The sequence below is a fragment of the Mesocricetus auratus genome, unplaced genomic scaffold, assembly GCF_017639785.1.
Source record: "Mesocricetus auratus isolate SY011 unplaced genomic scaffold, BCM_Maur_2.0 Super-Scaffold_100024, whole genome shotgun sequence".
NCBI classification, from domain to species: domain Eukaryota; kingdom Metazoa; phylum Chordata; class Mammalia; order Rodentia; family Cricetidae; genus Mesocricetus; species Mesocricetus auratus.
The window spans coordinates 16969376-16994964 of record NW_024429205.1 but is presented as its reverse complement, the minus strand read 5'-3'; positions in this window follow the sequence as shown (position 1 = coordinate 16994964).

Here is a 25589-nt window from a genome sequence, read left to right as displayed (position 1 = left end):
TTTATTTCCACTGAGAATCAAGTGTTCTGAGTTTGTATATCACTAGTGATGGACAGTGGCTGTCTGGCTTATGCCATCTATCACCTATACATTCACTTGCTTCTTTATTTTCTATCTTTCTCTATTAATAGGAAGGGCTTTTGTCCTGATGTTTTTTTTTTAGTAAATGGTACCTGACATATAATGTCAGTGAATGACTGATGAGAAGCATCTCTGATACTTTATATTTTCCAGTTTCAGACACCAACAGAAGAACACTCTGAGTTTCAAGTTCAAAAATCCCTAGGATGAGATACTTAGCCTGTTTTGGGTCAAGTGACAGTATAATGGGCATATTAATTAAAAATGTGATAATTGAATGAAAAACATAATTAACAAAGAGACCTAACATTAATGTGACCCCCAAGATTGTGGATTGTGGTACTTGTTATGAAGGGAGAGAGGAACTTTCTTGAACAGGAAGGCTGTGCTCAGGCACAGAAAACAGAAAACAGCGAACAAAGATTATACAGCCTTTTTCTCTAAGGAGTTTACCTCTAGTAATTGTATCCCTTTCTCTCCACTTTTGAATTTAGGAAGGGCAGGCTATCTTGACCCAGTAAAGCCCTTTATGCGCTTAGTTGAAAGAAGATCACTTCCAACCCGTTTTACAATCAGACAGCAAGTATTTATCTAGCAATGACTGCCTGCCAGCAGCATGCAGTAAGTACACTGTGATGTAGAGAGCTAGACATGTAAAGTGGAGAAATAGATCTGGGAGTCATTTGCATCCTGGGGAGAGAGGCAGTGCTGAAAGCAGATGAACTCAGAGAGGAGACAGGTGGAGAAGAAAAGGGATAGAAGCCACAGTCTCAGGGGGACCCCAGCACAGGAGGAGAGAGGCTGGAGACAAGGTGACAGCTGGAGTAAAGGAGTATGAGCTGCTGCCCAGATCCAGGTCCTGGGAGGGCACTAGATGAGAAGGAGCCTATCTCACAAATGCCTCATTAGGAGGGAAACTGGTAAACTTGGAAATAGGAGCCCATCCAGACTCAGCTTTCCTTTTATCCAAATTTGTTTTTCTCTCCTTAGCTCAAGTTATGGTTTCTAGAGCATCCTGGGTGGTATATGTGTTAATAAAAATTCCATATCTTTATGGAACCACCGATATCTTTTGTGGTTGTGAAGAAGTGGTACCAATTGCTTAGTCCTCTACTCTGCAAGGACCAATGGTAGTGTCCTTATGGTTCCTTGTTTGATGCTTGTTACTTTTAGTCATCTTAACAAGCCTCTGTGAAGCATCTTCTGTGCTTTGAGAGATCCATAAACATGATAATTTTAGGAGTACAGAGTTTCCTTAGGGATATTCAAGCACACAGAATTCCTGCTGCACTAGAGTCTAATTGATAGACTTTTTGGAATGATTGACAATTACCAATAGTTGGAGGTTTTAAAACTTATTTTATATACTCTGTGTATAAACTGCTCTGACTTTTATTTCTTAGAGAGCTCATGATTCGTCTACTGTAGAAGGAACATTAAAAAATGTTTCAAGTAAAATTTGAACAAAATAAACTAGATTAGGTCAGACTCTTATATGATGGTTGAATATCATATACTGTAATTGGCTCACTTCTGGGAGCTTTCTTGTCCCATATAACAAAGAGAATGTGTTCATCCACACAGCTTGTGGTAAATATCGTATGATAGGAATGCATATCATATGAATCATTTTACATTTCAAGGACATTGACAACTAATGAGGAAGGATAAAACAGGTTCATCAATAGCTATGATGCAAGGCAATAATAGGTATCAGTTACCAAAAAAATCTGCAATATACTACTCTTTTAAAATAATATCTTAATAAATATATTGGTGAAGACATTGACTTAAAATGCAATAGATTTTAGGGGATGAATGTGGATCTCAGGAAAGTCTGCTCTTTCCCATTTGATATAGTCTGCAGAGGAGATATGGGGTTTGGGTAGGTATAGCTAAAACAGTCACAGAATAGCAGGTTTTTGTGACAACATGTGGGCAGAAGCATTGGCAAAGGAACCTGAGAGACTGGGTAGGCTATTGTGGGTGATTTTCAAAAGAAGAAGGCCAGCTTGATTAGTTGAAGGATCCTCAGGAGTTCAGGTATTTATCATGGATAAAGACAATATACCAGCAACTTATTTTTATATTAAAACATATAAAAAGTTCTCTGTATCAGAGTTTTAAAATATGTCTTAAAGATATGTCTTTTGTATTACAGTAGTCTCCATATTATGTGGCATCTTAAGCATGTTTTTATAATCATCCTTAAGTAGGGATTATGTGTGAGAACATTTAAAAGCAACATTAAGAAAAAAATGTCATCTTAAGTTATATATTATCTGTGTATTATGTTCACAATGAAAAATTTTTGACAAATACAACTTATCTTCCTTAATGAAATTGGGCTTGGTGTCTTTAGTGTCATTGAAGGACATCCTTTGGGGTTAGAAAGGTATTTGCTATTCAAAAAAGAAAACATTTCATGATTTTCAAGACCATAACTATTGCCAAAGAAAGTAACCACTTTTATATATTACCTTTGATTCTGAGTAAGTTGGAATAGGCATTAAGAGCCTCTTTCAAGTGTATGTTGTCTGAGAATTTTGAGATGAGTGCTTATTTGAATATCATATCTCACCATTGTGATTTTTTGTGTGTAATCTCCATATTTATGGTGTGATAACTTACTTAATGATCAGATGCAAGGGCCCATTAGAAGAGAGAGACATAAATATTCAGATAACTGATGTAAATTCTTCTTCTGAACAAAGTGACACATCAAACCAAGTTTCCTAGTTACTTTAATTAAAGACAAACTTTGCCATTACAGCTTGAACTATTGGGAATCTTTTGTGACATTTAACCACTTAGCACTCTCCTTTAGATCAGTGGGAATATAAATAAGTAAGCAAAATGAATCCAAATATTTAAACATATCAATGAATTATCAAAGTAGTTCAGACAGGCAAGGATATCACTTTGTGTACAAAACACATTAGTTTTATTACAAAGGAGACTATACTTGTGTGACTACTTTGAGCAAAGCTGTGACCTCATCTTATATGAGAGGTGAACAATTGTAGAGTTCAGGCATTAACAAAATATCAAAATCAAGTGTGTTTAGATATTGGCTGACCTTTAGCAATGAAAGCATAGTTACTTAAAAATCATTGTTACTCATTGGCTGATTTTCAGAAATATTGTGCGGTCACTGATTGGCTGGCATTCAGAAGCATGGTTAATGATGCAAAGCTGTCATTGATCAACTGGGATGGATTTAGAATTGGTTCTGGTGATTACTTGCTGGAAATGGCTGATAAGAATCAGTCCTTTCTATGGGGGTGGAATTTCATTGTTACCAGAAACCAGGGTTATCAGCCTCCCTGTCTAAAATTTAAAACTCCGCTCTGACCTTTTTCTCATGTTGAGGAATATGGTGAGAGGGGTAATAAAATTCTTTTACAAGATAAAGTATGAAAAATACTAAATATTATAATGAACTGTCAGAAGTGTTGACAGGTAACGATAACAAGTGATATATGAATCATTAACTTTTGCATTAATTTTTTATCTCTGGGCATATTGCAGTCTTGGGATGGTCTATGTTGGACTCTGTATTTGCATTGCCTCTCTGATTATGTAGAGAACATTCATTTGCTCCTGACCCGCTGGAGAAAAATTGACACCATGAATTGAATTAGTTTGACATATTACTTAGTAAAAAAGGAAGACAGAGGGAAGTGTCAGGTTGAAGTAATGATTCTTTCCATTTCCCCTTTGTAAGAGTTCTATTTCACAAGAATCTGGTGTTCAGTGGCTGGATGATAAGACGGATGGGATGAAAGCCATTGGCCAGTGGGTAATAGCATGAAGAAAAGGTAGGCAGCAAGGAATAATTTGAGAGCAGACAAAAGGTTCTTCAAAAGATTAATTGTTTTTCTTCAAGAATCCATCTGATATAAAACACTAGGTTTTCTACATTTATCAAGATGAGTATGCTTTCTTGGGTTTGGGAAATGGGTCCCCAAGAATGAGTACTTGCTGTCCTCATGAGATGTGAATTAAAACCACAAGAAACCATGTAAGAACCACGATGTAAATTGCACATGCATCTTTGGGAGCTGGAGGAAAGACGGGATTCCTGGGGCTTGTGGGCCACCAGGATAGCTCCAGTTTCTGATGGAGACCTCCTGTCATAGGAATAAGATGGCAAATGACGCAACAGGGTACCCAATGTTCTCCTCTGACATCCACATGAGTGCACATCCCCAAGCACTCTTTCTCTTTCTCCCTAATACACACACACACACACACACACACACACACACACACAAACAGGTGCGTGCACTAAATCATCTTGTGAAGAGATGGGCCTTGTCTCACAGTGCCTTTCTTCAAACAACAATGACTGACAACATTTGTTGTGTCACAATATGAGAATATCCAGAGGAAAATATAAATATTCTAATTTGTAAACATCTCTAATTGTTAGAGGCCCCTTGTGGCCTTTGGGTTTCCAATAATCTTGCTAGAAGAGCAAGTGCATGGATGTCACATTAAAGTGGATTCTGGAAATGTATGTGAATGATACAATTGGCAAGAGAAGAGATAGAGTCACCTCTCAAGAAATGACATAAGACAGTTTTGGAGAAGTTTGCAGTAGGCCAGTAGGAGATTTCAGGCTGACACATGAGCATCAGCTATAGTAAGAGTGTGCAGTAAGTGGGAAAAGATCAGGAGGTGGGCATAAAATTATATACACCCAATCCTGTCATAAGAGACTGTGGCAGGAAGACTGCCACAAATCTGGGACCAACGCTGGCTACAAAGTAAAACTCTGTTTCAAAAACAAAACAGAAAAAATGCAAAAATAAAATCAATGACATTAGAAACAGCTAGGAGCTGAGATGGAAGTCACACTCCCTTGGCCACATTGGGATCAACTTCTGGTTTCTCTCATTTCTAGGCATTGACAATGTTGTAAGGAAGAGCTGAGAAAGTTGACATGGCAGAGAGAAAGGAAACTCTTTTCTGTAGAACACTCTCTCTGCTGGAACCACACCCTTGAGCCCTTTAAAGCACTTATAGTCTTCCCACTTAACATTTTCTCTCTTAATTGCATCTCATCCTGTTTGGTTCTCTAATTGTCTTGGGTGTGTCCAAGTCAAGTTTCCTAGAGGGCAGAACTGCACTCTGCTCTTTGGGTACTTCCTGGCAGATCTAAGCACTGGGCTAAGAGCATAATTAAGCAAGCTCTCATTTCAGAGTTGATTGGCTGGCTGATTAAAATGGAAGTAAACAATTCAGGTTATTATTTTGTCCATTGGTAAGCAGGGTGGGACATATTAACTTCATGACCCTTGCTGCTTCCCAGGCCTAGGCCACAGTCTGAAAATCAGAAAAAACATGGTACATGAATAATGGGAACCTTGGGAACCCAACTGTTCCCCAGAAAGACTAGGAGTTCCATGATCTTGGATTTGAAAAGTTTCCTGGCAAGCCATGAGGGAATGATGCTCAGAATTCTGTGTATGGAAATTTAATACCTTGGGAAGGCACAATATGAGGCATGCTTCTTGCATTTAAATATTTTAAAAAATGGTGAGAGCACCTTAAGAAATGTTTCACTGTTTTACTTTCGGCTCACAAATTATGCACTGCCTGGGTGTGGCTACCTCTGGATAATGAGTGAGCATCACAAACTGGAAGATAAGAGTAACTTCTGAGTAGGGCAAGAAAGTCATTTATCTTTCTTTTCCTCACTGCCAGCAAGCATCTAGAAGTAAAAAATATTCCTGTTTGAATAACTATTTTGGTAAGGTATGTTCATTTGAATTCCTACCCTCAATAACTTTGGTTGTGAGGGGAAGAAAGGAAGAGAAGGAATGGTTTTTGTTAGTTTTCTCAACTGAAATTCTGAATGTGATGTTCATGTTCACATATCTTTCTATTTGAAATGTTCCCCTTCCCTAGGCAGATTTGACTTATACCTTTGAGGTTTACCACTCAATAGGGATGTGTGCATAGGAAGTGAATAGAGGATTGTTTTTATCATCTTCTTTGTACACCTATCATCTGCTCTCTGCAGGTGTTCACAATTGAGTTAGAACATTTGCAACACTAAAGCCTTTTTAGTTCCTCCTTTGGATTCCAAATGGTAGATAGTACAGTATATAAACTCAATTGGATTCTAGGCACCCTTGATACAAAATGCCTAACTCCTTCGATTAATGTGTTTAAGACATCGTTAATGATAACTCATCTTGATTGCCCATGCGGAAGAGCAGAAGCAAGAGCTAAGCTGCAGTACAACCTCTTCTCCAGACTGTGAACAATATTTAACTTAATAAAAAAGAAATTGACAGGTTGAGGGAATTCAAGAGCACCACTAGAGCTGCCTGGAAATATTCAACTAGCTAAATGAGCCAGGATCCTGGTTTAGGGATGCTCACAATGACCCACGGAGGTCACCTATATACAAAACAAGCTGAAAAAATAAACAATCTCCTATAAGAAAGCAAGTGAAACTCATCCAGATTGTATAGTTTTACCAGAAACAGATATATGAACCATGCTTTGCCTTTCTTGAGGTTTCAATGGAACAGCATAAAAAGAATAAACTATAACTACTGTTTATAATTATACAGAAGTGTTATAATTTCTTCAATGTTCAGGCTTCTCTCACCCACTTCACCATTTTCAAGTTCCATCACTTCATTAACAGTACTTCTTTTGGATATATAGAACAATCCAGTTTTTGTAGTATTTCCTTATATGGGGCATTAAGTATCTGAACTTTGGATTATATTTTTCCAGTAGAGAACATCCTAAGTGCATAGTGAGTGAATGGAATATTAGAAGTGTTTCTTACATAATTTGTGCAGGTGTTCCTATGATTTGGAGAGCCTATCTGTTTTAAAGCAGTTTAACATTGCATGATTTTTTGACTGAATAAGCTTATGTCCCACTGTAGATATATTTCCAGTCCATGGAATCCTGGGGCTTTTGTTTCATTTCTCACAGGAGTTCCAATGATACCATGGATCTCCCAGAAATTTGAAAATTGAAAATTTGAAATCCTGGGAAAAAATAACTTTTGTTATAATTGACCAAGATTTTTTTTGCTGTATTGTTCTAACAAATCACATTGAAAAATCACAATATCAACCTATGTATTAAGGACTTTTGTGTGCCTTTTCAGTAACTACTATAAGAATTGTTTAGAAATACAAGCTGATTTTTAACACTCATTCTATACTGCTTATTAAAACTCAAAATTTTAATTTGTCCAGTTTCACTACTAAGGAAAGAATGTTACTTATTTTATAAAAGGAAATTCTAGCCTCAACCCAAATTTTCAAATAGTTTCTTATTGCTGACTTTTATTTTTCCTCAGTGGCCCAAAAGAAGGCTTCCTTGATTTGAACTTGGTTCCTAAAGAGATTTCCTTTTTTACAGGTCAGATGTCATTTGGGGCAGAAATTGTCAGCTTATGTATCCCAAGTTGCATTTTAACACATTACTAAAGGGAACAATACAAAATACTGTCTCCCCTGATATGCCTTCCAAAACGACTTATGCTGCTTTATGCTAATATTAGCAGGCTGCAACAGCCACTGTAAAATTGTGGTCTGCCATGCATTTCTTTTCATGTTATTCCATGCCTGATCGGCAGGGAGTTTGCACACCCCTGTCTGGGTGTAGTTCTCTGTTACGAGAAGCTTTCCTTAAAAGCTTCTCTTAACAGTTCTCAAAGTTCAGAATGCTTACTTCAGCACCATGTCTGGGGACAGCTCCTTCTGCAGTACCCTGGCTTTTCTGTAGACATAGGCACAAAAGACAGCTTATGGCTTCAAGGAACTATATTGCCATCGTCTCTCACTTACATATTCCTTCCTTAGCAGTTTGTTTGAATAGAGTGGTTATAATTATTATTTTTAAGCACAAAGAAATTTCAGAGGAAGAATAACACTTTGTACATAAAAGATGCATATTAGATGACTCTAAAGTGCTCCATAATATTAAAACCTCAGATGCAACCTCCACTCTAATAACACTATAACCATGCACTCACTTCTGAATTCTAAAATTACTACCAAACTGAAAAACATTACTTAATGAGCCTAGGCATAGCCATAATACAGTCACTGAAAATATAGCTGTTAATTGCTTTGCATGCATTATTCCCTAAAACTCCTCCACAACAAACCCGCAGGTGAGGTCTGATTGTCATTCATTGCTCCAGAACACAGAATAGAGTGGAACAAATCCTGCTTCCACAATATATATATCTTCTTTTTTCCTGCTATGAAAGATTTTTGTTTAGTCTTTTGTTTAGTCTTTGACAGCTTCACATATAGATAAAATGTATCCCTTATCATATTCTACCTATTTCCATCTCTTGCCTTTCTCTCCTCCTCTGAAGTTCTTCCTTCTAACCTGTGTCTTTAGTACTTTTAAAATCTAAAAGGTTTTCTTTAGCCCACTGAGCTTCATTAGGTTCATTTGCATATTCATGGGTACAGGGTTTTCTACCTGATTATGACACTTAATCCACGGTTATACCTTTGGAACAAAAATTATTCTCCCCTCCCAGCAACCCTTAACTTCCACTAGCTCCCCAGCTGGGTATTTGGGCATTGTTTGCCCCTTCCTCATATTGATGTGGGTGGTCTTGCATAATATGGGCACAAGCTCCAAGTCACAGCATAGAAAAGGAACAACCCTAAATGTAGTGGCAAATGATATAATAGATTTAATACTGGCTTTCCCTGTTTTCATGCTTGTCCATGTTCTGCTGTTTTGGCTTGTTCTACTCGGTGCCCACAGCTATCAACATCCACTATTGACAAGCTGTCGACAGCACTGAGGAATCATCTGCCAATTGTTAGTAATTTTTGAGGATAGTGTTTCAAGTAAGAAGGAACAGAGTATGTGCTTTGGAACTATGCAAATAGGAAATAATTTCCTACTTCTTCCTTTGGAAAACCCTCAGCCTAGATATAGATTTAGGCAATACCAAAGGACAAAGCTTATGGTCTGGAACAGAAAAAATAAGGTACATATGTACCCTGAGATCACTTACATTTTTCAATTCACTTTCTTAAGGACTAACAGAGAATTCCATCAACTTTCAATTGTCAGAGACTTAACATTAGGATTCAGAAAAGAGCTCAGAATTGACAGACAGCTTGGGGGAGAGTATGGGCTACACAGTCTCTTCTGGTCCTGATGTTTGGTTCATAAGATTTTATGTTCTCCTAACTTACTTAATGGCAATGAAATGTTGTCATTTGGTCTAACAGAACAGTATCTCCTGAAGGTGTTTATTACTTGTTTTGTATTATCATTATACTAACACATCAAGATGAAAAACTGCCTAATACACTGTTTTTTTTAACCCCAGATTCAGTTTCAGGGTTCAGAAAATGGGAACAGATAATTCTGGCCAATATACATATATATATATATATATATATATATATATATATATATATATATGTTGACCTTTGTTGATGTGAGTTTTGTATTTGCTTTGGGAAAACTGGTTTTTAGAAAGCAATTATTTCCCTTCAGTATCCTAGAAAGGCAAGCCTGATAGACAAATTTGGTGAATCTTTACCTGTATCTGAACTAATGCATGCACTCAATCGACATCTTCCAATGAAGACAGGAGAAGATGTAACAATAATGGTGACATTCTTAAGTCTGTTTCAGCCAATAAAATAGCAGAGAAAAGGTCCTCCCTGCCCTGGGTGCCAGATGACCTGGTGCCAACTAATATAACTATGGTTATATTAACCCTCTTTTTGTTTCTCTTTCATACTCAACATTTGCATATCAAATAAAACAGTGTTTGCAAAAATACTTGAGGAAGTAGGCAGAGTTGAAAATAATGTGATTTATATACTGACAGCATCGCAAACAAATTTTTCAGCAATCAGATCAGCATAAGGTGACAGAAAGATCTTTTTGTGGGAAGCAAGGGGAACAACACAGACAAGCTTCATATTTAATTTTGCAAGTGCTAAAAGATTTTTTTCCTGGGCCCAAGACAAGGTAAATTATCAAATACTGGAATGATTTCCAGTAGCAGCTTCACTCCATAAAATATAAAGGTACCTTAATTCAATTTGCAAAAATTGTTCAGCTTCCAGTGGACCAAGATGGTTTATAATGTAAGCATTGTATCTATAACCGTGAGATGAGTGAAATCTGTATGTAAGGTTGCAAGGATTTTCTCCACAAGAAAGATCTGTAAGGAAGCATCCTTATTTTTCATGGTGTGTGTCATTCTTGGACTCCACTTGCAATCAAGGAAACACAGTGTTGAGTCATTCCCCCCCCCCAGTGCATCAACAAGGTACAAACCATCATGAGTTTTCCTGGAAGAAAACCTCTATATGTGCGGCAATAATAATAATGTAAGGGGGGGAAAGATTGTAAAATGAAAGGACAGAGTTTCCTATTTGTTATTTCTCAAAATAATGACTGTGGGTTCTTTCCCCACAGAAAAGATGCTATTTATTTTTTAATGATGAGCTGTTTCCCTGAGAAACAAAGTGGCATTCTGTCGACACCATATGGCGGTGGAAAAACAGATTCCACCGTGTTCCATTTGTTAGACTGTCTTCTGCATTTCTGTATCCATAATTTATGTGGGGGCCTCTGTGATTGCCAAAATATTCAAATGGATTTCTCTTAGCAGGGCAGCCTGCATGGGGGGAGAAAGGTTTTCAAAACAGCAGGACCTGAACAGTCCCCTGCTGCTCAGAGAAGCACACACTTCCAAGCGTCTGTCCTTCTGGCGGCTTTCATTGTGATACTAATTTACATCCTCGGTTTAGGGACCGTGTTTGCATTCAGAAAAAGCAGCTTATGTTCTTTCATGCTAATACAATCATACTTGAGTTATAACTCGCACCCTTAAAGTCACATTACTCCTTCTGCCATGGGGTACGAGGAAACCTGGGCTGGAAGAAAGTGATATGGAGCGACAACTGAATGATGCCGTTTTGAACACATTGATTCTGCAGCTGGTTTCCAAAAAAGACATCTGAAGTGGTTAGAGATACATTAAAAATAGTTGTGAAAGACTTCCACTGCCGTCTAAGCATATGATTACCATCTAAGCATTCAGAGGCTGTTTGCAGTGGAAGTTCGAGTGGTTGTTTTCTGGTGCATAAATAGTAACATGTCAAATTCATGATACAGAATATGAAGAGGGGACTTGATGAGCGAGACTAATTGATGTTTTGGCAAAATGAAATGCCTGAAAAAAAATGCTGCATGTTCGCACACATCTCCAGATAACAAGAATCTAACACATGCGTATTTTATTACAACTAATTGCCTTTATTCCTGGGAGACTCAGATGTTCGTTGTACAAGTTGGGATAGTCGTGATCATTTGGGGAAATATGAAGTAATTTAATATGAAAGAAGAACACAGATCTGAGAAATGTAATCAGTCCTAGATGGAAGGGACAGCAGTGATAACATAAAGAAAATACTATTTGCAGGGTCTTAATGGCTAAAATGTCTAGGCTTACAAAATTGGTGGACTGTTACTGCTGTTTACAAGCATATATGGAATATTAGATTATGAGGGATATACTATCTGGAGATTGATTCTTGTTCCCATTTTTCCCGAACTGACTTGGACAAACAGCTAGTCCTCTATGGGCCAACTCCTCCTTTCTGATGCTTTTACTGGTCTGGGAGCAGAGTTTCAATGAGCCCAAGGTATCGATTGGTCTTTAAGACTTGAGTGTCCTGAAAGCATTGCTTTTCCAGAGGGAGCCTTTAGGTGGTGGTCTGTAAGATAGTGAAACTTCAGAGAAATTGCTCACTAGAGCCCATGGAGACAGCCTGTTCACTGGATAAGTCAAGAAAGACAAGAGAGAACTACACCCACTAATTTTCCTTAAAATATGGAAGTTTTTATTGGGGAAAAGAATGAAAATTCCAAAGGTAGAAGTTTTGCTTCTATAGTCAGTGCCCTGGCACTTGGGCTAAGCCCTAAACCTGATGCTATATGTCTCCAAATTTAAAAAGATTTGATTGGTGCATTGTTGAGATCTGAGAAGCAGGCCATTTCTAACTGCCTCCATTCTCTCCGAAATGCTTGTTGGAAAGGAAGGATCTAACTTGAGGCCACCCTATTGTTTGGACTCAAATCTCATACTTTTCCCCATTTCAATTAAAAAGTTATACATTCAATTAGACTACATCTGTGAACCTGCTTTAGCAGTAATTAAGATGAACATTATGATATGGGTAATAAAAAGTAATAGTTTTCTTCAATCTCTGGGGTTTTTTTGAAATACATTTTCTCGATGGAAATCAAATTATTTCATCGCATAGAAGCAGTGCCTCTCTATTCAATAGGTGAAACGATCCATGGGCTGTTGCTGGTACAATCGCTAAGGCAGAATCATTAAGAATAAAGTTTAGTAAATAAAGTTATTGGGTGGCTGCTTTTCCACAAAAGGATTGGATCAGTATTAAATTAGCAGGAAATAGACCCAGAGTTTTCTCTAACTAACCTATTCTCAGTGGAGAAAGAAATGAAATGGCCTTATTCAAGGACATCCATTTGAAATCCATAAATATTTTATAAGGATGGAATAAATTGCTTATTTTCAAACAGGTGCTATTGTAAAAATTATTTTGATTTTTCTTTTGCCTCAGGGCTCTTGAACAAAATAACAATAGATCATGTACATAGTACTTAGAAATTAGGTTATGTCTGTGTTTTCCATAATTGGTGCAGGCAGAGTGAAGTTCACCTTTAGGGTTCCTCTGCTGTCTCCCTAGTGTCTTCCTATAAGGAAAATCATGCCGTCTATGGGACTTGCATTCATTGCTCCTTCTGTAAATTATCAACAGAAATCATACTATTTCCTTCAAGATAATGACAATAGATTGAAATGTATTCTGCCAACTTATTTGATAGATAATTTCCATTCTCCATCAACACATTCAAATGTTCCCTGAATTTTGTGGATAGTTCTGCATTTGAACAACTGCAGAAATACTGGACTAGGAGAAAAAAATCTTATTTGCATTCAACCCCATTTTTTTTCTTTCTGACTTTAGGTTTTCTGTGAGTAACATGTGTCACACAAGTCTGGGATGCAGGACATTCGTTCCTTTAAAGTGATGGGGTAAGAAAATGTGATGCCAGTCATATCTCTGGGATACCACAGAGGCTATGTTGAGCCTTCTTATTTTGCTTTGCTGTCCTCTTTAAGGCCAGTGGTTACCAGCAGCAAACTCAAGTCATGGCGGCATCTATGGTGAGGGTTACGGATCAGTGACCAACCAAGGACTTAATTCATTAAGGAAGAATATTTACATGTTACCAAGGAAGCAAAGGTTAACTCATTTGCTGGCCATGATCAAGTAGAAAGTAATTGAAAAACATTGTCAAGTGCCTGTTTTTATAAACACAGGCATACTGGAAATATGAAAGCAGTTAACACATTGAGAAATTCTACTTGCTTATAAAAAGAAACCTGATTGGACCTAGGCACTCCACAAATATCACAGAAATGAATGTGGGGATCATGATTATAGAGACAGATTTTCACATTAGGAGATCTGACTGCAAGACACAAAGATTCTGCACATTTGTGGCTGAGACGAAGTAATCACATTTTCAGAATAAAGGTTTGAGAACTTCTCATAATGCTCCTGGAGCTGCTGGAGCTTCTGGAGCTCTGCAGATGGCACCATGGGTCAATTGCATGATTGATTGTGATTGTATGCCTCCATCCAGATACTGAGTAACTGCAATACCAGCTGTTAAGACAGCAGAGACAATTTCCCTAGCCCTTGATACTAAGTTTAGTTTTTTAAATTGTTTTGACCAAGGAATGCCTATTTTGAGTTGAAGCTTGCTTTGATGCAGATGTGATGAGTCTCTTGGGAGTTTAGGCTCACCTCTGTTGACATGGTATTACCTCCCAGTGATTAGGCCTAATGCAAATGTATTACCTGCTCCCACCACACTGGCCTCCTATCCAGTGATGTGATTTCTTTTCATTCATTTTCCTACAATTTTGAGGGCACAGATTGAGAGCTAAACTACAATTGAGCTGTGGCAACAGGAGTGCCATGCATTCTCTTAAACTCCAGACTGTGAACTAAATGAATATATTTTCTTATAAACTAGTCTTACTGAGGTATTTCACTGTAGTGATGGAAAGAAACAACATCAAGACTGTGTGTGTGTGTGTGTGTGTGTGTGTGGTGGGGGGAAGTAGATGTTCGCATGAATGCATGAGTGAGGGTAGCACAAACCAAGGGGCACATGTGAAGTTGCACAAGACAGGATCAAATGTCCTTTCTTGCCTTCCACCTTTGGAACAAGTGTAAACAAGAGTCTCTTTTTCACTACCATGAATTCTAGGCTAGCTGGCCCATAAGCTTTGTGGAATTCTCTTGGCTCAGCCTCTAATCTTCCCCGAGGAGTACTGGGATTAAGATTAATTCTGTTACTACATTTAGTTTTTATGTGGGCCCTGGGGATCTGAACTCCAATTGTCAGGATTGTGTAGCAAGTGCCATCTGTATTCTAATGCTTTGACTGGTTTTGAGTATTTCCACTATTGCATCTTTGCTATTGTTTTAAGTAGAACTCCATACCTCAGCTAGTCTGGTGGTTGAAGAAGAACTCCATACCTCAGCTACATGAGCAATACTAGCACAGACGATTGCCAGCAATGATGAGAAATACTATAGCCACTGCATCTTATGGCAGAGATGCCCAGCTAAGTCAATAAAGCCCAGACTCCTAAGCAACTTAATGGTTATTGCTTTGAGCCACTGGTTTTGCTACTGGTGTATATGAATCAACAGCTAATCAATGGATAAGTGTGATCAGTAGCTTTGATGTCTGAGTGCCATGTTTTTGGATACCATGAAATACTAATCTTTCTCTTCATAGTACTATGAGTGGATGTTTCCTACCTTGATACCCAATGAAACATGGTAGCAAAGAAGCAAGTAAAAACCCACTGTTTGTTGCGAGACATGACTGGACCATGCATTCAAGATGTCTTCATTGATAAATTATTTGGGAAATAACCTCTAGATAAACAAATGTAGAGGCAGATCTGGGTGTGATTTATGTGCTTATATTTCTATCATTTAGGAAATTGAGAAGCTTATAGGTTCCCAGGTAGCCTGAGATACATAGTGAGACCTGTCTTGAAACAAAAGCTAGACTAAGAATTAAAAACTATCTTGGTGAAGGACTTAAAATAACTAAAATTGCCCCAGGAAGTGAGCAGGACTAAATAACATGGAGAAATATATCTTTCTTGGCATGTAGAAACCTTAAAAATGAACTGTAATCAAGGGTTGATTTATGAGTATTGTACTGTGAGTTAGTTTGGGTTCATGGTATAAGAAGGTACATTGTTCATCATGGCTCATATGATGGTTACATCCCCAAAGAAATGTGAGTGCTGAAGAGCTCCTGCTCATGTGGCTTTCTCCTGCTTGCATTTCTTGTCCATTCAAGACACCAGCTAGTGAGATGGTGCCACCCACATTCATGGTAGATCACTCAGTTAAAACCTCTAGAAACCCCATCACAGTCACAATCAGTGCTGTGCCTACTGTGTGATTCCAGGTGCAGCCAAACTGGCAATGAAGTTTAATCATCATCAATGTGGAATTACAATAACAGAAAGATAACTGTGGGATTTAGATGTTGAACTAATTTAAATGTGTGCTTGTATGACTAGTGTGGTGACTCGCAGCCAGAGTTACACATTAGATGATGTTGCTGATGATATCTACCTACATGATTAAGGCTGATGTCTACTATCTATGTGATTTAGGCTGATGTCTATTTATCTACTTAATTTAGGCTGATGTCTACCTCTCTATGTGTACTAGGCTCTGTACCCAGATGTTCTTCAGTTATGTTACCCCTCCCGCAACTTAATTTTCCTCTTCCCCAACGTACACTCTCTCTGTAGCATGAATTTGTGTCTCTCTTCAGATTGGAATGCCATATTAATTTCTCTTTCAAAATAATTTCTAGAGAGTATAATTTTACTGAACCTGGGAGAAGTATAAACTGAATCTATGATTGAATTATATACAAATAATAGTTGTTTCACTTCTTTAAAGGCCCTATTTTTTATCTAATATTTTCATGAAAATTTGGAGATGGCATTTTATTTTCTATACAACTGCATTTGCTCCCCCTCCATGGTGCCTTAGTGTGGTGGAGAGTCAAAAAGACTGTTACACAGAATGATTCTGACCTTCATCTTCAGGGCTGAGAGATCACACAGAGAGCAGGATGCACAGGGCCCGTGATCAGTTCCCAGTGGAGCTAATTGATAAGGAACATATTTTATGAATGAAGTTACAAGATAAAAACTGAGACTAATGAAATACCCCAATGACTCTGAAGTAATTAAGGAAGGCATTTCATACACTACCTCTAATTAGACTCTGAGGCTGAGAATTTGCAATTGACTCTATATCTCTAGTGGCACTGACCCCTTGTTTAATCCAAAGGCAGCTGAGGATATTCATAACAAAGGGAAGGAATTGCTACTTTCTAGGGTGACAATGAGCCATTTGGGGGAGGATAGGGTGGGTGATGGATAATTACAACCATAGCTAATCTAGTGGAATCTGTATGTTTTTTAAAAACACTTCTTTAGCCAAACATTTTCACAAATGTTTTTAAAAATATTTTCTGTAATGCAAAACTTTTTCAGCTTTAAAAAAAGATGGAGGAAAAAAATAAGGTCATAGACCTTTAAAAATACATTTACAAACCATTTCCACTTGTTAGTATTTTCAGCTTTTGAGTGTAAACTTGTAGATTCCTTAAAATCATTCTTTCTACATAATGCACCATTTTAAGCTTGCTATAGTCTTACATATTGGATAGTACCTGCTTTTTAATTCCTAGATGTCTTTTTATATTATGCCTCCTTTGTATAATCTCATGGATTCTTATTATTTCTCAAAGGCATGATAATACCATTATAGACAGGAAACATAAATGGGCTTTCTGTCTGTGGGTATTTGTTGAGTACAGTGTGCATTTTAGAAATAATGAGAAAGAAAATTTGACCAGGCAGCTTTGGTCTAGTATATCAGCGTCTATTTCCAGAAATGGAACTCATAGACACATACACACACATGTACACACACTTACACATGCACACAGGCACGCACGCACGCACACACACACACATATACACACACACCCCACATGTACACATGCACATATTCATGCATGTATACATTCATGCACACAAAAACAGTGAAACTAATAGTAAATGACAGAATCTACTATGTATAATAACTGTGCACTGAACCTCATCTTGTAGGCTTCTGAATGAAGCAAATAAGTAAGGCCTGAAATACAGTCTCTGGAGTGGGAGGAGAAACAGAATATTATATCAAAAATTCTTGGATTTGGAGAACTGGAACGGTAAGTGGTGGGCAGCAATCTGAGTGAATATTCCAGAAAGAGATTTGGCACCTGATGAGTGTGCCCAGAAGGAGAAATGGACAGTTGTCTCTATTGTGAGTTCTCTTGGAAATCAAAGCAGGATCATATGCAATGATTTCACTTTCAATAAACTCAGGCCATTTTGCTGGATTATGAACAATTTGAGGTGGCAGTATAGAATGATTTAAAATAACTTTAAATGTTTTTAAAAAGAATGTCTTCCCTAAAATGGTATCATCAGTCATAAAGTCTAGATAATACTTACTTAAAAACTCCACCAAATGAAAGAGCCAACGCTGGATGACTAGAGTTTAAAAACAAAACAAAACAAAACATAACAAAACAAAACAAAAATCAACATGCCATATGATACTTTCTTTAACATGCTTCTTTTTATGTAGAGAAGTTTCATAGTGGCTTTCAAAACCTATAAAGGTGACCACAAAATCCTGCAGAAGGACCCAGAGGCAGCCATTCCTGCCTTCCCTCTCCACCCTCCATTAGAGTGAGTGAACAGTGAGTTCCAGGGCCTCTTTGACCCAACCCTCTCTGAGTCCCTTGACATGTGGAGGCATCAAGACCTTTCCTGCCACTGAATCTTATGGAAAGCAGACAGATATTCCTACTTTCCCCCTCCAGCCTCCTGTAGAGCCAGCAAGCAAGAGAGCAAGCAAAGAGCAAGTGCATCCTGGAGTGAGACAAGGATAGACCCTTGAACCAATACCCACCAGAAGAGGAAGAGACTTCACCTATACCCACTGGAAGAAAATATGGGAAGATGACAGAATAAGAACACATCCAACAATAGGAAATCTTATATTACACCCCCAGAATCTAGGGACTCTACACCACCAAGACCTGAACATCTCAATGCAGATGAAACAGAAGAGAATGACCTTAAACGCAACTTCATGACAATCCCTTAAATAAATGGCAGAAAAAACAAACCAAAAAAATAATACAAGAAATCAACAAATCTCTTAAAGAAAGTCAAGAAAAAACAATCAAACAGATGAAGGAAACAATTCAAACAGTTCAAGACCCGAAAACTGAAATAGAAACAATAAAGAAAGCACAAACTGAGGGAAATCTGGAAATAGGAAAGCTGTGTAAATGTTCAGGAACTACAGATGCAAGCATAACCAACAGAATACAAGATATGGAAGGAAGAATCTCAGTGCTGAAGACTCACTGGAGGATATAGAGTCATCAACTAATGAAACTCTCAAGTCCAATAAATCCCAAACACAAAATATCTGGAAAATATGGGACACCATGAGAAGACCAATGTAAGAATAATAGGTATAGAAAAAGGTGAAGAAATACAGCTCATCGGTGCAGAAAACACACTCAACAAAATCATAGAAGAAAACTTTCCTAACGTGAAGAAGGCCATGCCTATGAAAGTACAAGAAGCTTACTGAACACCAAATAGACTAGACCACAAAAAGAAGTCCCCTTTGCCACATAATAATCAAAACACCAAACCTACAGAACAAAGAGTAAATACTAACAGCATCAAAAGAAAAAGGACAAGCAACATATAAAGGCAGACCTATCCAAATTACATCTGATTTCTCAGTGGAAACTGTGAAAGCCAGAGGTCCCGGATAGATGTTCTACAAATGCTAAGGGAACATGGATGCCAGCCCAGATTACTGTACCTAGCAAAGCTTTCAATTACTATAGAGGGAGAAAATAAGATACTCCATGACAAATCAGATTTACACAATACATATCCACCCATTCAGCCCTACAGAAAGTACTGGAAGGAAAACTCCAACCCAACAGGTAACTACACCCACAAAAATATAGGCAATAGATAATCACACTTTACCAAGCACCAAAAGGAAAAGAGGGAGGAAATCCACACACAATAACACCACCACCAACAAATAAAAAACAAACAAGTATCAACAATCAATGGTCATTAATATCCCTCAGTATCAATGGTCTTAACTCACCTATAAAAAGACACAGGCTAACAGAATGGATTTGAAGACAGAATACATCCTTCTGTTGCATATAAGAAACACACCTCACCTTCAAAGACACATGTTATCATAAAGTCAAAGTTTGGGAAAAAATTCCAATAAAATGGCCCTAAGAAGCAAACTGGTATAGCTATCCTAATATCTAATTTCAAACTAAAATTAAACAAAAGAGATGAAGAAGGTCATTTCATATTCATCACAAGAAAAATCCATTGAAGTCTCAATTCTGAACATCTATGCCCCAAATACAAAGACACACATTTGTAAAGGAAATATTACTAAAACTAAAATCACACATTAAACACCACACACTAATAGTGGGAGGTATCAACACCCCACTGCCACTACTAGACAGGAACACCAGACAGAAACTTAACAAAGAAACAAAGGAAATAACAGAAGTTATGACCCAATTGGGGTTAACAGACATCAATAGAACATTCCATCCAAACACAAAAGAATATACATTCTTCTTATCTCCACATGGAACATTCTCTATAATCAATCACATACTAGGCAACATAGCAAACCTCAACAGATAAAAACAAAAAATGGAATAATCCCCTCTATCCTGTCAGATCACCATGGTTTAGTTAGAATTTAACAAGAACACAAATTGCAAAAACCGACAATCTCATTTAAATTGAATAAAGGACAATCACACCATTCCTGTGTCAAAAAATAAATAAAATGAAATTAAAGACTTCCTAGTATTTAATGACAATGTAGACACAACATACCAAAACCTATGGGACCCCTCTGAGAGCAGTGCTGAAAGGAAAGCTCATAGTACTAGGTGCCCACATAAAGAAATGGGAGAATAGTCACAATTGAGAATTAACAACACAAATTGAAAGCTGTAGTACAAAATAATCAAACTCACCCCAGAGAAGTAGACCCCAGTGAATAATCAAGTTGAGGGCTGAAATCAAAGAAGAAACAAAGAAAAAATACGAAGATTCAATGAAACAAAGAATTGGTTCTTAGAGAAAATCAATAAGATAGACAAACCTTTATCCAAACTAACCAAAAAGCAAAGAGAGAACATGCAAATTAAAAAAATCAGATATAAAAAGGGGCACATAATAATGGACACTGAGGAAATCCAGAGAATCATCAGGTAATAATTTGAAAACATGTATTCCACAAAATTCAAAAATGTAAAGGAAATGGACAATTTTCCTGGATAAGTATCTCTTACCAAAATTAAAGAACAGATAAGCAATTTGAATAGACCTATAACCCCTAATGAAATAGAAGCAGTCAACAAAAGTCTCCCAACAACAAAAAGTTTAGGACCAGATGGTTTAAGTGCAGAATTCTACCAGAACTCAAAAAAGAACTAAGACCAGTATTCTTCAAACTGTTTCACACAATAGAAGCAGAAGGGTCATTGCCAAGCACTTTTTATGTGGCTATAATTACCTTGATACCCAAGCCCCACAAAGACAAAACTAGGAAATAAAGATAAAGACCAATATCCCTCATGAAAATTGGTGCAAAAATATTCAACATAATACAAACAAGTCAAATCCAAGAACACACCAGAGAAATCATCTACCATGAACAAGTAGGCTTCATCCCAGGGATGCAGGGATAGTTCAACATATGAAAATTCATTAATATAATCCACAATATAAACAAACTGCAAAAGAAAAACCACATGATCATCTCACTAGATTCTGAAAAAGCCTTTGACAAAATCCAACACCCCTTCATGATAAAGGTCCTGGAGAAATCAAGGATAATTGGACCATACATGAACATGATAAAATTAATATACAGCAAACCAACAGCCAACATCAAATTAAATGGAGAGAAACTCAAAGCAATTACTCTAAAATCAGGAACAAGACAAGGTTGTCCACTCTCTCTATATCTCTTCAATATTCTACTTGAAGTTTTAACCAGAGCAATAAGATAGCAAAACGAAATCAAGGGCATACAAATCAGAAAGGAAGAAGTAAAACGTTTGCAATTTGCAGATTATATGATAGTTTATATAAGTGACCTGAAAAACTCTAAGTGAGAACTGCTACAGCTGATAAATACCTTCAGCAAAGTGGCAGGATACAAGATTAACTAAAAAATATCAATTGCCCTACTATGTACAGATGATAAAAGGGCTGAGAAAGAAATCAATAGCCATGAACAACATAAAATGTCGCGGGGTAACACTAACCAAACAAGTGAAAGACCTGTATAGCAAGAACTTCAAGTCTTTAAAGAAAAAATTAAAGAAGATACCAGAAAATTGAAAGATCTCCCATGCTCTTGGATAGGTGAGATCTATATAGTAAAAGTGGCAATCTTGCCAAAAGCAATGCAATCCCCATCAAAATATCTGCATAACTCTTCACAGACCTTGAAAGAACAGTAATCAATTTTATATCGAAAAACAGAAGACCCAAGATAGCCAAAACAAGCCTGTACAATAAAGGAACATCTTGAGGCATCATAATCCCAGACTTCAAGCTCTATTATAGAGTAATAGTCCAGAAACCAGCTTGGTATTGGCACAAAAATAGACACATACACCAATGGAATCGAATTGAAAACCTTGATATTAACTCACACACCTATGAACACCTGATTTTTGACAAAGAAGCTAAAGTTATTCAATGTAAAAAGGAAAGCATCTTCAACAAATGGTTCTGGCATAAGTGGATGCTGGCATGTAGAAGACTGCAGATAGATCCATATCTATCGCCATGCGGAAAACTAAAGTCCAACTGGATCAAAGAACTCAACATAAATCTAGCCAAATTGAACCTCCTAGAAGAGAAATTTGGAAGTACCCTTGAAGGAATTTTTGCAGGAGACTGCTTCCTGAATGTAACACCAGTAGCAGAGACACTGAGATGGGCAATTAGTAAATGTGACCTCCTGAAACTGAGAAGCTTCTGTAAGGCAAAGGACACAGTCAACAAGACAAAACAGCAGCCCACAGAATGGGAAAATATATTCATAAACCCCATATCTGACAGAGGACTGATCACCAAAATTCACAAAGAATTCAAGAAGCTGCTCTTCAAAACACTAAAGGATCCAATCAAAAAGTGGGTTACAGAACTAAATAGAGAATTCTCAATAGAGGAGTCTAAAATGGCTGAGAGACACTTAAGAAAGTGCTTAACATCCTTAGCAATTAGCGAAATGCAAATCAGAACAACTTTGAGATACCACTTTACTCCTTTCAGAATGGCTACATGAGTTCCCCCATGTAGGGCTTCACTCTCCCTGGGGAGAAGAGGAGTGATGGGGTGCAGGGTTGGGCTGTGGGAGTGGAGGACAGGACAGGAAGCTGGGATTGACATGTGAAGCAAGCTTGTTTCTAATTTAAATAAATAAAAAGATTACATACATAAAGCAGGAAGTCGATCAAATATGATATCCAAAATTATCCTTTCATATTTCAATAGAAAATATTCTAAAATTTAGGTACCTACTTGGACAGTTATATTTCAATATTATAATAATATAGCAAGTAGTATACATTTATGTTACTGTTAAAAGAACTGCAGAAATTTGCTTGAATTTATAAATATGACTGCAGCCTGTCTAGATCTATAGGGTCAACTTCAAAACACTTTCCCCTGTTTACATGGCTTTTAGGTAACAATTTCCAATAGAAATGTTATGTGTTACCTTCAATGGACTAATATCAAATTTAACTCTTTATTGTCTTAATTAATGGCTTGATTGATGATTTTAAAATTGGTTATTGTGTACTAAATTTGAATTATATTTTAATACTCTAAATCAAGATTTTCTTATGTCACAAGGATTTTAGTATTAGAACATTTTTTATATAACTAAAGCCCTTAACGTTTTTGTTAAAAATTGAATATACCTTTTTGGTCATACGAAAAAAATAAAACCTATAAAGGCTTGAAAAATATTGACAATCTTTGTGAGGTGGCCATGCAGGAATAGAGGCATGGCTAAGAGTACCTCACTTATCAGTTTAGGCAGCTCTAATGTCAGAAGTTTAACTCTTCCACAGTTACAAAGAGCTGAAATCCTAAGCAGTGTCTACTCTGGTTCTTTATGGGTAAACTTATGTGTCCAGGAACCTTGGTAGAACTGGAAGCCGATCAGTGAAGCCCAGCATACAGTGCTCAAGTAATCCTAATCACAGCATCAATTACAGGGGCATATTAATTACTTGTCTTGTTGTTGGGAGACAGGCCTATCAAAAAATCAACCTAAGGAAGAGAGGGTTTAGGTTTGCTGCATTTCAAGGGTGCCTTGGTGAGAAAGACATGGCAGCAAGAAGCCGAAACAACTGGTCACATTGCATCTGCACATAGGCAGAAAGATCAGTGGAGAAAGGTGTCATTTAGCTTCCTTCCTCCTTTTTATTCCGTCTGAACCCCAGTTCAGGGTTTGATGCTGCCCACATTTAGCGTGGGTAACCCCTACCTTGGTTAAATTAATCTAGGCAATCCTGCAAGGGAAGCCATGGGGTTTGTTTCCATGGTGATTGTAAATTCTGTCAAGTAGACAATCAAGACGAGCTGTTTACACGTGGCCTGTTAGTCTGTCAGGATGGTATAGATTAAATTCCCTACACTTTTAGGACTCTTATAAAATTGAAATTAAATAAATAATAAAATTGTGAGACCACGTGGTTTATCTCACACAGCTAAGAATGCACACCAAGGAGCATTAGGCCAAAGGGTCACCAGTACAGTCCATTCCCATTGCTCTTTGCTTCACTGCATATTTTTGGGAGATATTTTTACTTTGGATTCGTACATTTGCTCCCTAATGAGTAGAAGCTGTTTAAAATAACTACTGATTTAGAGTTTTCTCTGACTTATTTTTTAATGTGATATATTAGAATCTCTTTTCTACTCACATCTTTCAGAAGTGGTGCCAATAATGTGGGGGGTGATAAATTATTCAAAGTGGGAGAAGCCATATAACAAACAGGAGAGCTAGCAGTTTATTAAAGATAGCTGAGCACAAGTGCACATGGGCCAGCGATGTCGGCAACAAATCAAGAATGATATATGACCTTTCTCACACGCCTGCAACATTTAATATCTCTGAAAGACATTAAAGATGCCAAATATTTAGACCACGATCTGGAAGGCAAATAAAATTCACTATCACTGTTTACAAATAGGCTGGGAGCTTGGTTACAATTACCTATGCCTGCCTTTTCCTAAAGGGTAAACATCTTTCACATATTTGTTTGCTAGTGTACTTTGCTTTGCAAAATAGTTCTGATCCCGGGGTGCTGTTTGTTAATCCAAAGCCACTTTACCATAAACTTGAATTATCATTTCAGAGGCAGTTATACTTCATTTATGTTCAATTTCCAGTTCATGTAGGCGCCTGTCATTTACATTTATCCGTTGCCTTCTTCCTGCCCTGTGTTTAATATTGAATGATTTATAAGTAGCTATTTTAAAAGCACTGAAGAAACTGTTTCCTTCTAAGCAGGGATAGGGGACATTTTTTTATTGTAGAATATAATTTTCTTAATTCTTCTGCATTATTAGTTAAATTTGGGCTTATCTTACTCTCTTAATCATTTTTTTTGGAAAATTTAAAGATAAAATGATGAAAAAAATACTGTAAGAATTTCATGTACCTGTCACTCATCGTCAACAATTATCAGTCATAATCATCATGGTTTAACTATACCCCTTATTGCTTTATTGTAATTGAAGCAAATATTAGAGAGCCTTATGTTTCCATTGTCCGTAAAATTCTTGGTAGTTTTGAAACATGTAATACATATTTAAATGTTTTTATATCATTTTTTATTTTAATTTTAAATAGCTTGTTTTACATGTCAATCCCAGTTCCCTCTCCCTCCCCTCCTCCCGCATTCCCCTTCCCCGCCAGCCTCCCACCCTATTGCCAATTCCTTCCACATAGGGGATATCTAGAGTCTGTCATTTCACTCCGGGTAGGGTCTAGGCATTCCCCTAAGAGTCCAGGCTGAGAGAGCATCCCTCTTTGTGCTATGGGCACACAATGACTGTTTGTATTCCAGGGATAGACACTGATCCACTGCTCAAGGCCCCTTAGGTTGCCCAGGCCTTCTCACTGACACTC